Below are 10,514 nucleotides of genomic sequence, written 5' to 3' on the forward strand. Positions count from 1 at the left end.
TCACAAAATCCAAGATCAAGAACAGACATTTAATCTGGAAAGGCAAGTTATTCAACTACACAGTAGCACACAGAACAAGGGGCTGAATACGGTAGGTGTCCGGTATGTTAACGTAACACATTAACAGTTATTCAACTATACAACAGAATACAGAACAACTACCAGGGCGTGGAGACGTAACTGCACCGTTGACGTGCATCTACATCTGTGGACTCGTTCCTCCAGCTCTGGCCATCTTGCTTTCAGCGCGCGACTAGCTTTCTTTGTTTTCTTCATTGCAGTAAGAGTCACCTTTTCGCCAGTCCCTCACAAGTTTCTCTCTCACTCCAAACTTTCTTTCTGCTGCTCGATTACCGTTTTCGGCTGCATATTTTACTACCTGCAGTTTCTTTTCTTTCTCAGTTGTCTTTAGGAGCAGCATATAGTTGTCAGAAGCCTAGAGCGCCCTCTGGCGGCTTTAGACGGTAATGTTTTCAGCATGAAATAACATTTAAAAACGTGAAATTATAAATATTTTGATATATAAGTTGCACCTGACTATAAGTCGCAGGACCAGCCAAAGTATGAAAAAAAGTGCGACTTATAGTCCGGAAAATACGTAACCGGAGCCAAAAGGACCTGTGGTCTGTTTTTTTTTTCTTTTTCTTTTAATCATTTTTACCTGCACTTTGATGTTTTAATTTTTTTTTTTGACACACCAACCTGATAATCAGCTGTTGGACAGTCTGGCGAGGTCGGTGACTCGAGTCTGTTCGGTGTGTTCCAGCCCGGTCTCACGGCAGTTTGTGTAAATGTCACGTTATTTTTAATCTATTGAGATAGTCCTTTTCGGCCATCTCCTGGCGTGTGAGGCGTCCTTTCCCCGTAGGGTATTTCGTGCTGGCCACCACGTAAAAAACGAGAAAAACGTCCCCATGAACACGTATCAATAGATTAAAAATAATTTTTTTGTTATTTAGTTCTGTAAGCAAATATTTTGAGAATTTATTTTATTTATTTCTTTTCTATTATGTCATGAAATGTTTTAATGTTGTCTAATTAAATGTTTTGGACCCCAGGAAGACTAGCTGGTCGTCTAGGTCAGTCATTCCCAAACTAGTGGGCCGTTGTGTGCAGTAAACTTTCTTTTAACGAGCCTGTTGTACTGATAAGATGACCAGTTTAGCGCTTTAGTTTTAGCGCTAGTAGGCCTATTAATTAAGAGGTGCAGATTAATTCAGGTAGGACTGTGTGGAGACATATTTTATTATGTGTATTATTAGGTGGTCCGCGAAAATTCTTTATTACAAATAGTGGTCCACACACACAAAAAGTTTGAAAACCCCTGGTCTAGGTGTCAGCTAATGGGGATTCTTATAATAAATACAAAAATACAAAATTTCACGTAAAAATGCTTGAAATGGAAACACACCGAGGTATTATTCACGTGTTTTCAGGGTTGCCAGAGCGGCACAAGTGCATAGCAGGCATCTCAAGGACTCCTCCACCTCTCCTGCTAATGACTCAGCCACTCCGGCTGGTCTCAGGAACGGCTTCTTTCCACAAGCCATCACCACACTGAACACTAGGGTTGGGTATGGTTTGGTTTTTTCCCAATACCGGTGCTAAAGCGGTACTTTTAAAACGGTGCCGGTGCCTAAACCGATACTTTTTAAGAAAGTTAAAAAAAAAGAATGGTACTAAAGAACAGTCGGCAACATTTAAGAACAACTTGTTGATTACTACGGCCATATGGTCAAAATTAAATGATTTAATAGTAATGTAATAACTATAACTTATAATAAACAATAACTTATTTCACCAGTAAATTGCTGTTGAATGACAAAAACAACCACCAGATGGGAAAAGGGTATTTTACAATAACTTTGAATGCACCGCGAGGCTGTAGGTTACCAGTTTCAGTGAACGCACCGTCTGTGTTTCTCCGACGTCGTCATCTGCTGCGCTGCAGAGCAGACTGTTGAAATACAGTCAGACTTTACACTGTTTAACGTTAGCTGTCAGCATTTAACCTGTTTAATCCAATTCAATTCAATTCAATTTTATTTATAGTATCAAATCATAACAAGAGTTATCTCGAGACACTTTATAGATAGAGTAGGTCTAGACCACACTCTATAAAGCCCCAACAATTCCAATAGTTCCCCCAAGAGCAAGCATTAGCAGTGGCTATTGCGACAGTGGCGAGGAAAAACTCCCTTTTAGGAAGAAACCTCGGCAGACCCAGACTCTTGGTGGGCGGTGTCTGACGGTTGGGGTTATGACGGTACAGGATGTAGCGTGGCACAGCAGAGCATGGGTGGACACGGTGGACGCAGCAGGACGTAGCCGGGCATTGCAGGGAATCGCAGAGCGTAGCAGGGTGTAGCAGGTCCATAGCCACAGCTGCACCCAAGACCCAGGTCTTGGTGTCGCCCTAATCCGAGGCGATGTTCTGGGTGAAGAAGAAACATAAGGACTCCGGGGAGTAAACTCCCCAGAGCTAGGTGAGTAACAAGCACTTCTGGGACAGGATGTGCATAAAAGGAAACAAAAGAAAAGAGCGTGTCATAAGAAGGAACTTCCTCGGCAGTCTAGAATTATAACAGCATAACTAGGAGAGGCACTATATTATTGATTATACGATAGGTAAATCTGATGACTGTAAAGAGAAGCAGAGAAAAGCAGTGGTGCTGTGTCTGCAGCTATGCACCCTGCCCCGCCGGTCTAGGCGTTCACTGCAACTCCTCACTCCCTAACTATAAGCTTTATCAAAGAGGAGAGTTTTCAGTTTAGTCTTAAATGTAGCGACGGTGTCAGCCCCCCGAACCCAGATTGGGAGCTGGTTCCACAGGAGAGGAGCCTGATAGCTGAAGGCTCTGCCTCCCATTCTACTTTTAGAGACTCTAGGAATCACAAGTAACTCTGCATTCTGGGAGCGTAGTGCTCTAGTGGGACAATAAGGTACTAAGAGGTCCTCAAGATATGAAGGAGCTTGACCATTTAGAGCTTTATAGGTCAGAAGAAGGATTTTAAATTCAATCCTGGATTTTACAGGAAGCCAATGGAGAGAAGCTAATACAGGAGAAATATGATCTCTTTTCTTAGTTCTTGTCAGAACACGTGCTGCAGCATTCTGGATCAGCTGGAGAGTCTTAAGGGACTTATTTGAGCATCCTGATAATAAGGAATTACAGTAGTCCAGCCTGGAAGTAACGAATGCATGGACTAGTTTTTCTGCATCGTTTTGAGACAGGATGTTCCTAATTTTAGCAATGTTACGAAGATGAAAAAAGGCTGTTCTAGAGGTTTGTTTTAGATGGGCGTTAAAGGATAGATCCTGATCAAAAATAACTCCTAGATTTCTGACAGTAGTACTGGAGGCCAGGGCAATGCCATCCAGAGTAATTATATCTTCGGCTAATGAGGTTCGTAGGGGTTTGGAGCCCAGCACAATAACTTCGGTTTTGTTTGAGTTTAACATCAGGAAATTGTAGGCCATCCATGATTTTATATCTTTAATGCATGCTTGAAGTTTAGCTAGCTGGCTGGTTTCGTCTGGCTTGATTGACAGATATAATTGGGTGTCATCCGCATAACAGTGAAAGTTAATTGAGTGTTTCCTAATAATATTGCCTAGAGGAAGCATATATAAGGAGAATAGAATTGGTCCAAGCACTGAGCCTTGAGGAACGCCATGGTTAATTTTAGCGTAATTGGAGGGTTTATTGTTAACATTAACAAATTGCGATCGATCAGAGAAGTAGGACTTAAACCAGTTTAGTGCGATTCCTTTAATGCCAACTAAATGTTCCAGTCTCTGTAAGAGGATGGTATGGTCAATAGTATCGAATGCAGCACTAAGATCTAATAAGACAAGTATGGAGACAAGTCCTTTGTCTGATGCAGTTAGAAGATCGTTAGTGATTTTCACCAGTGCCGTCTCTGTGCTATGATGCTTTCTAAATCCTGACTGAAAGTCCTCAAATAAGCTATTGCTATGTAGAAAATCACATAACTGATTAGCGACTACTTTCTCAAGGATCTTGGACAGAAAGGGAAGGTTAGATATAGGTCTATAGTTGGCTAAGACCTCAGGATCAAGGGTGGGTTTTTTCAGTAGAGGTTTTATCACAGCTACTTTAAATGACTGCGGTACATAACCTGTCAATAAAGACATATTTATCATATCTAGCAATGAAGTGTTAACCACGGGTAACGCTTCTTTAAGTAGCCTCGTTGGGATGGGGTCTAAGAGACAGGTAGATGGCTTAGCTGAAGAGACCTTTAGCATTAATTGTTGAGGGTTTATAGGATAAAAGCAATCTAAGTATATGTCAGGTCTAGTCGTTCTTTCTAGCAGTCTGTCAGTTAAAGGTGACCCATTAGAGGTTGGGGGAAAGAGGTGATGAATAGTATCTCTAATTGTTATAATTTTATCATTAAAGAAACTCATGAAGTCATCACTACTCAGAACTATAGGAATAGATGGCTCAATAGAGCTGTGGCTATCTGTCAGCCTGGCTACAGTGCTGAAAAGAAACCTTGGGTTGTTCTTATTTTCTTCTATTAGTGATGAATAGTAGTCTGATCTGGCCTTTCTTAGGGTCTTCCTATAGGTTTTCAGACTGTCTTGCCAGTCTAAACGAGATTCTTCCAGTTTGGTGGAACGCCATTGACTTTCAAGTTTGCGCGAGATTTGCTTTAATTTACGAGTTTGGGAGTTATACCAAGGTGCTAGTTTCCTTTGCTTCATCGTCTTCTTTTTAAGGGGAGCAACAGAGTCTAAAGTAGTCCGTAGGCAGGCCGTAGCAGCGTCTACAAAGTTATCAATTTGAGAGGGACTAAAGTTTACATAAAGATCCTCTGTTATATTACGGCACGGTAATGAGTTTAGTGCTGTTGGAATATCTTCCTTAAATTTAGCTATAGCACTGTCAGATAGGCTTCTAGCGTAGAAGCTTTTATCTAATTTCGTATAGTCTGGTAGTAAGAATTTGAAAATTATTAAGAAGTGGTCTGATAATAAAGGATTTTGCGGGAATACTATTACGTCTTCAATTTTGATGCCATATTCTAGCACAAGGTCGAGGGTGTGGTTAAAACAGTGCGTGGCCTCGTGCACACTCTGACTGAAACCAATTGAATCTAGTAGTGAGTTGAAAGCAGTACTAAGGCTATTGCTGTCAACGTCCACATGGATATTAAAATCACCTAAAATAAGTACTTTGTCTGATTTTAGGACTACACATGATAAAAACTCTGAGAATTCCGATAAAAATTCAGAATATGGACCTGGTGCTCGGTAGACAACAACAAATATAATTGGCTGTACTGTTTTCCATGTTGGATGCTGAAGGTTAAGAACGAGATTTTCAAAAGAGTTATAATTTAGTTTAGGTTTAGGATTAATTAACAGGTTAGAGTCAAATATGGCTGCAACTTCCCCTCCTCGGCCTGAGCCTCTAGAAATTTGAGTATTAATATGAGTGGGAGGAGTGGCTTCATTTAGACTGACATACTCTTCATGGCCCAGCCATGTTTCAGTTAGACAGAATAGATCAATTTGATTATCGGATATCAATTCGTTTACTAGTATTGCTTTAGAAGACAGAGATCTGATATTTAGTAGACCGCATCTAATTTTCCTATCCTGTTCTATCATTGCAGTGGTAGTTGTAATTCCAATTAGGTTGTTAAGTATTGCCCCTTTTTTGGTTACCTGTGGCTGACGTGAACTGGATGCTAAATTGACTATGTTTGCAGTCAACTTCTTATTACTTAGGGGATTCAACACTTTGTATGGTCTATTGTTGATTATAACTGGAATAGTACTAGTACTACATGTGACCCTGCAGAAAACATTTTCAGATTCATTCACTTGTAAAGTGCCATTAGGATCAATACCTGGGGGGCATGAATCTGTGATATTTTCAACAGAATGTCAATACTTAACTTTCAGTGTGGTCGTTATGTTGTCAGATAGCAGCCTGGCTCCATGCCGGTTTGGGTGGAGACCATCATGTTTCAGCAGGCTGGGCCTCTCCCAGAACAAGTTGAAGTTGTCGACATAGGGAATGCCCAGGGAAGCACAGTGGGGTTTGGCCAGGTGTGGAGCCCGAACAGTCTGGACCATCTTTCAGCACCCTTTCTGTAGGTAGGTAGAGGCCCAGAAATGACGATCCGTTTTCCTGTGCCCATCAGGGTGGTGATGAGAGTGATGAAGTCTTTTCGAAGTGCTGTCGACCGTCTCTCTCTGATGTCGTTTGTGCCCACATGCACGATGATGTTGTCGACCTTAGCGTGGCAGGCGAGGATGCTGGGAAGTTTGTGCTGGATGTCACGGACCTTGGCACCAGGGAAGCAGTAGACCTTGGACGGACCGCTAGGTGTAGGGGGAATGTAGAGGTCCCTGACCATGGAGCTTCCGATGACCAGCGTGGAAGTTGTTGGGTCTGAAGGGGGGCGCGCCGACTGTGTGGATGGGCCAGGATGAGCGCCGTGGGGACGTGGCAGAGAAGGGTTTCCGCAGAGCAGAGGGAACTCCTCATCGTTCATCAGAACGGTGTAGCGATTTTCTAGTCGTATAGGTTGGGCTGGGCCTGAGCGTTGTCCTGACCGCCTGCTGTGGTGTTTGCTTATACGCCATGGCTCAGGCTGGTGTGGAGTGGAGCTGGTCAGCAGAGCTGGCTTGGTTCTCGGCAGAAGCCGAGGAGAGACGACAGGGACAGAGGTTGTATTAGTGCGTGGTGGGGTGAGAGTAGTGCAGGGCAGAGTGGAATCAAAACATCCGACATTAGTGTGTGTGTGAGGGGAACTTCCAATGATAATGGTGTCAAGGAACTGTTCATTCACCTTGATCTGGTGGAGAGTCGCTATTCTGGCTTCAAGTTCCACTATCTTCTGGCTGAACAGGAGGCACGAGTCGCAGCCAGGTGTACAGCTGAGGGGGGGCATCGTGTAGCTTGCTAGTTTAGCTAGTAGCAACGTTGACGGAGGCCCTCTCCAAAACCGATCCCTCTTCACTTGCAGTTCACAAGTCAACACTTGCGGATGCTCCTGCTTGTGTTAGCAAGCTGTGGATACTCCGTTACTACTGCCAAAATATAGAAAAGAATTCCAAGGAGGCAAACATCCTAAGGGGTCCGCGTCACCTCCCCGCTAACAGACAGGCTAACTAGCCGTTAGCACAACAAATAGCTAGACGTTGGTTAACGGAGCGGAGGAGAGTTTTACAAACAACGGATCCAGCTGCTAGCTAAAGCTAGGCTAACGTTACCTGCTGTTGAGTGGAGTGGAAAGTCAGGCACCCAAATAAGGCACCCAAATTTCTGTTCTTATTCGGTCTCGTTACTACCGTTTAGGTCGGAACCGGTGCCCTGTTGGCACCGCGTTTCGGTACCCAACCTTACTGAACACACACACTCACTAGCACCCCCCTGCACGCACGCACGCACACACATTCACACCTCCACATTTATTTTATTTATTTATTTCAGGTTTATTTAACAGGGACAATGCACACTAATAATATATATGAAAATGTAAAATGTGCCAGAATTAGCCAAAAGGCTATTTTACATCTGCTGTCCCTGGACAGATCGTACAACGTCACACCTAAAAAGATAAAAGGATTATAATACAGGTTTAGCCCAACACAAGTAAAATTGACTATAAATGTAAAAATTCAAAAAAATGACAAGATCAACATATAGACAAGAACAGATTGTGATTATCAACATCAATACCAGCACACACACATACATACACACACACACACACACACACACACACACACACACACACACACACACACAAGCTAAACATTCAGTCCATGTAACAGACAACCTCATAGGCATAGCACAAGTGGCACAAACAGGCAGGACAGGAAAGTAGCAGCAAGATTTATAACCGGCAATTTCCATTGGATGCGGAACGTCTCCGGAACATCGGTGGAGTCATTAGGTTTCCATCAAAGTCAGTGTGTGTATTGTGTGTATAATGTGTGTATTGTGTGTATAATGTGTGTATTTCCACTGACTGCAGAACGTCTGCGTCCCGACTCCATCCCAGCTCCGGCGGTCCCAGTCCTCCGGAGCAGATACCAGAGCTTCTATTGTTGCCGGACGCCGGAGAGCTTCGCAGCAATTCAGCACACGGCAGATAGTGGGGACAGGAAGTCCAGCACAGAAACAAAATAAACATCCGGTTAATTTTCAAAGTAAAATCCAGCGTGCTCACGGCGGATCATATTTCCTGCACTACACCTTGAAAACACAGCTCAGAGTAGTTTCCCCTCTACTCCTCTGGATGAAACTAACTGCTGGTGGTTTTGTGGTTCTATTTATAGAAACTACATCCTGTTATATCGCGCGAACATACGTGAATTCGCGAGATCTCGTGGTCGGCTGGCCGCAGCCGTTACGCAACAAATCCGGACCTGGTGGGTATTGACGGACGGCGGAGCACGCAGCCGTTCCTCAGTGGAGCCGGTCTGCAGACGTTCTGCATCCTGTGGAAATTGCCGGTTAGTGTCTACATGTAATGTCGACAGTCCTGATTACCCGTTAGCCACTTCTTTAAGTTAAATTTAAAAGAAACGTATGTTTTAGAATTTTTAATGTGAGTTGGAATAACGTTCCATTCACGAGCAGCGCTGACTGAAAAAGCTGTTTGACCGAATGTACCTTTCCTCAACGGGACAATGCAGTCGCCTCGTGCTGCACGGACCACGTGCAATAATCAGTATTTCTAGGGTGTATATTTCTATTTTTGAGTATATTTCTTTCTAATTCTGTGTGTATATACATTTTGTGTGTATATTTCTTTCTAATTCTGTGTGTATATACATTTTGTGTGTATATTTCTTTCTAATTCTGTGTGTATATACATTTTGTATATATATTTCTATTTTTGTGTGTATATTTCTTTCTAATTCTGTGTATATACATTTTGTGTGTATATTTCTATTTTTGTGTGTATATTTCTAATTCTGTGTGTGTATATACATTTTGTGTGTATATTTCTAATTCTGTGTGTATATACATTTTGTGTGTATATTTCTTTCTAATTCTGTGTGTATATACATTTTGTGTGTATATTTCTATTTTTGTGTGTATATTTCTTTCTAATTCTGTGTGTATATACATTTTGTGTGTATATTTCTATTTTTTTGTGTATATTTCTTACTAATTCTGTGTGTATATACATTTTGTGTGTATATTTCTATTTTTGCGTGTATATTTCTTATTAATTCTGTGTGTATATACATTTTGTGTGTATATTTCTTTCTAAATTGTTGTTTTACTATTTCTTTCTTGTCTTTTAGATTTAGATTTATAACAGTGAGTGAAATGCTGCTAAAAATTTCGTTCATTTGCACAATGACACTAAAGCTGATTCTGATTCTGATTCTTTACCGGCCTACGTGCCTCATTAACCACTCAGGTCCTCTGAAAACAAAAACTGCCAAGAAAAACAGCATCTTTTGGGACTCGACGGCTGAACTTAAACTGAACTCACTGTTTGACTGCAAACAAATGAAATAGCCTGGGGGACACTGATGATGCAAATGACTCGGCTGTGTTTGTATATTGTTGGAGTATATTGTGCAAAGGTTAAAACTGTCTAGGCTAAATAAACATAACATTTGGGAGGGGTGTGGCATCATCCTGCTCCTTTTAAAGCGACACAAAGAGACTGATTCCTGGGGGGGGGGAACACAATAAACTGGGGGTAATGTTACACAAGTCACTGAAAAATAATCACTCAATTTTGTTCACGAAGGGTAGAGTTGGATCACAAAATGGGGGTGAATGGGGGCCCTATGGTCCCACATTCCTAAGATTTTTTTTCACTGAAAATTAGGCACTATGTTCCCACAGCCATATGGTCCCACAGCCCAATGCTCCCACAGCCCAATGGTCCCACAGCCCGGTCACAGCCCAATGTTCCCACAGCCCAATGGTCCCACAGCCCTATGTTCCCACAGCCCAATGTTCCCACAGCCCTATGTTCCCACAGTCCTATGTTCCCACAGCCCTATGGTCCCACAGCCCAATGGTCCCACAGCCCTATGTTCCCACAGCCCAATGTTCCCACAGCCCAATGGTCCCACAGTCCTATGTTCCCACAGCCCAATGCTCCCACAGCCCAATGGTCCCACAGCCCGGTCACAGCCCAATGTTCCCACAGCCCAATGGTCCCACAGCCCTATGTTCCCACAGCCCAATGTTCCCACAGCCCTATGTTCCCACAGTCCTATGTTCCCACAGCCCTATGGTCCCACAGCCCAATGGTCCCACAGCCCTATGTTCCCACAGCCCAATGTTCCCACAGCCCAATGGTCCCACAGTCCTATGTTCCCACAGCCCTATGGGCCCACAGCCCTATGTTCCCACAGCCCTATGTTCCCACAGCCCTATGTTCCCACAGCCCTATGTTCCCACAGCCCTATGGTCCCACAGCCCTATGTTCCCACAGCCCAATGGTCCCACAGCCCGGTCACAGCTCTATGTTCCCACAGCCCAATGGTC

This window comes from Sander lucioperca, chromosome 21 (assembly GCF_008315115.2).
Source record: "Sander lucioperca isolate FBNREF2018 chromosome 21, SLUC_FBN_1.2, whole genome shotgun sequence".
NCBI lineage: Eukaryota > Metazoa > Chordata > Actinopteri > Perciformes > Percidae > Sander > Sander lucioperca.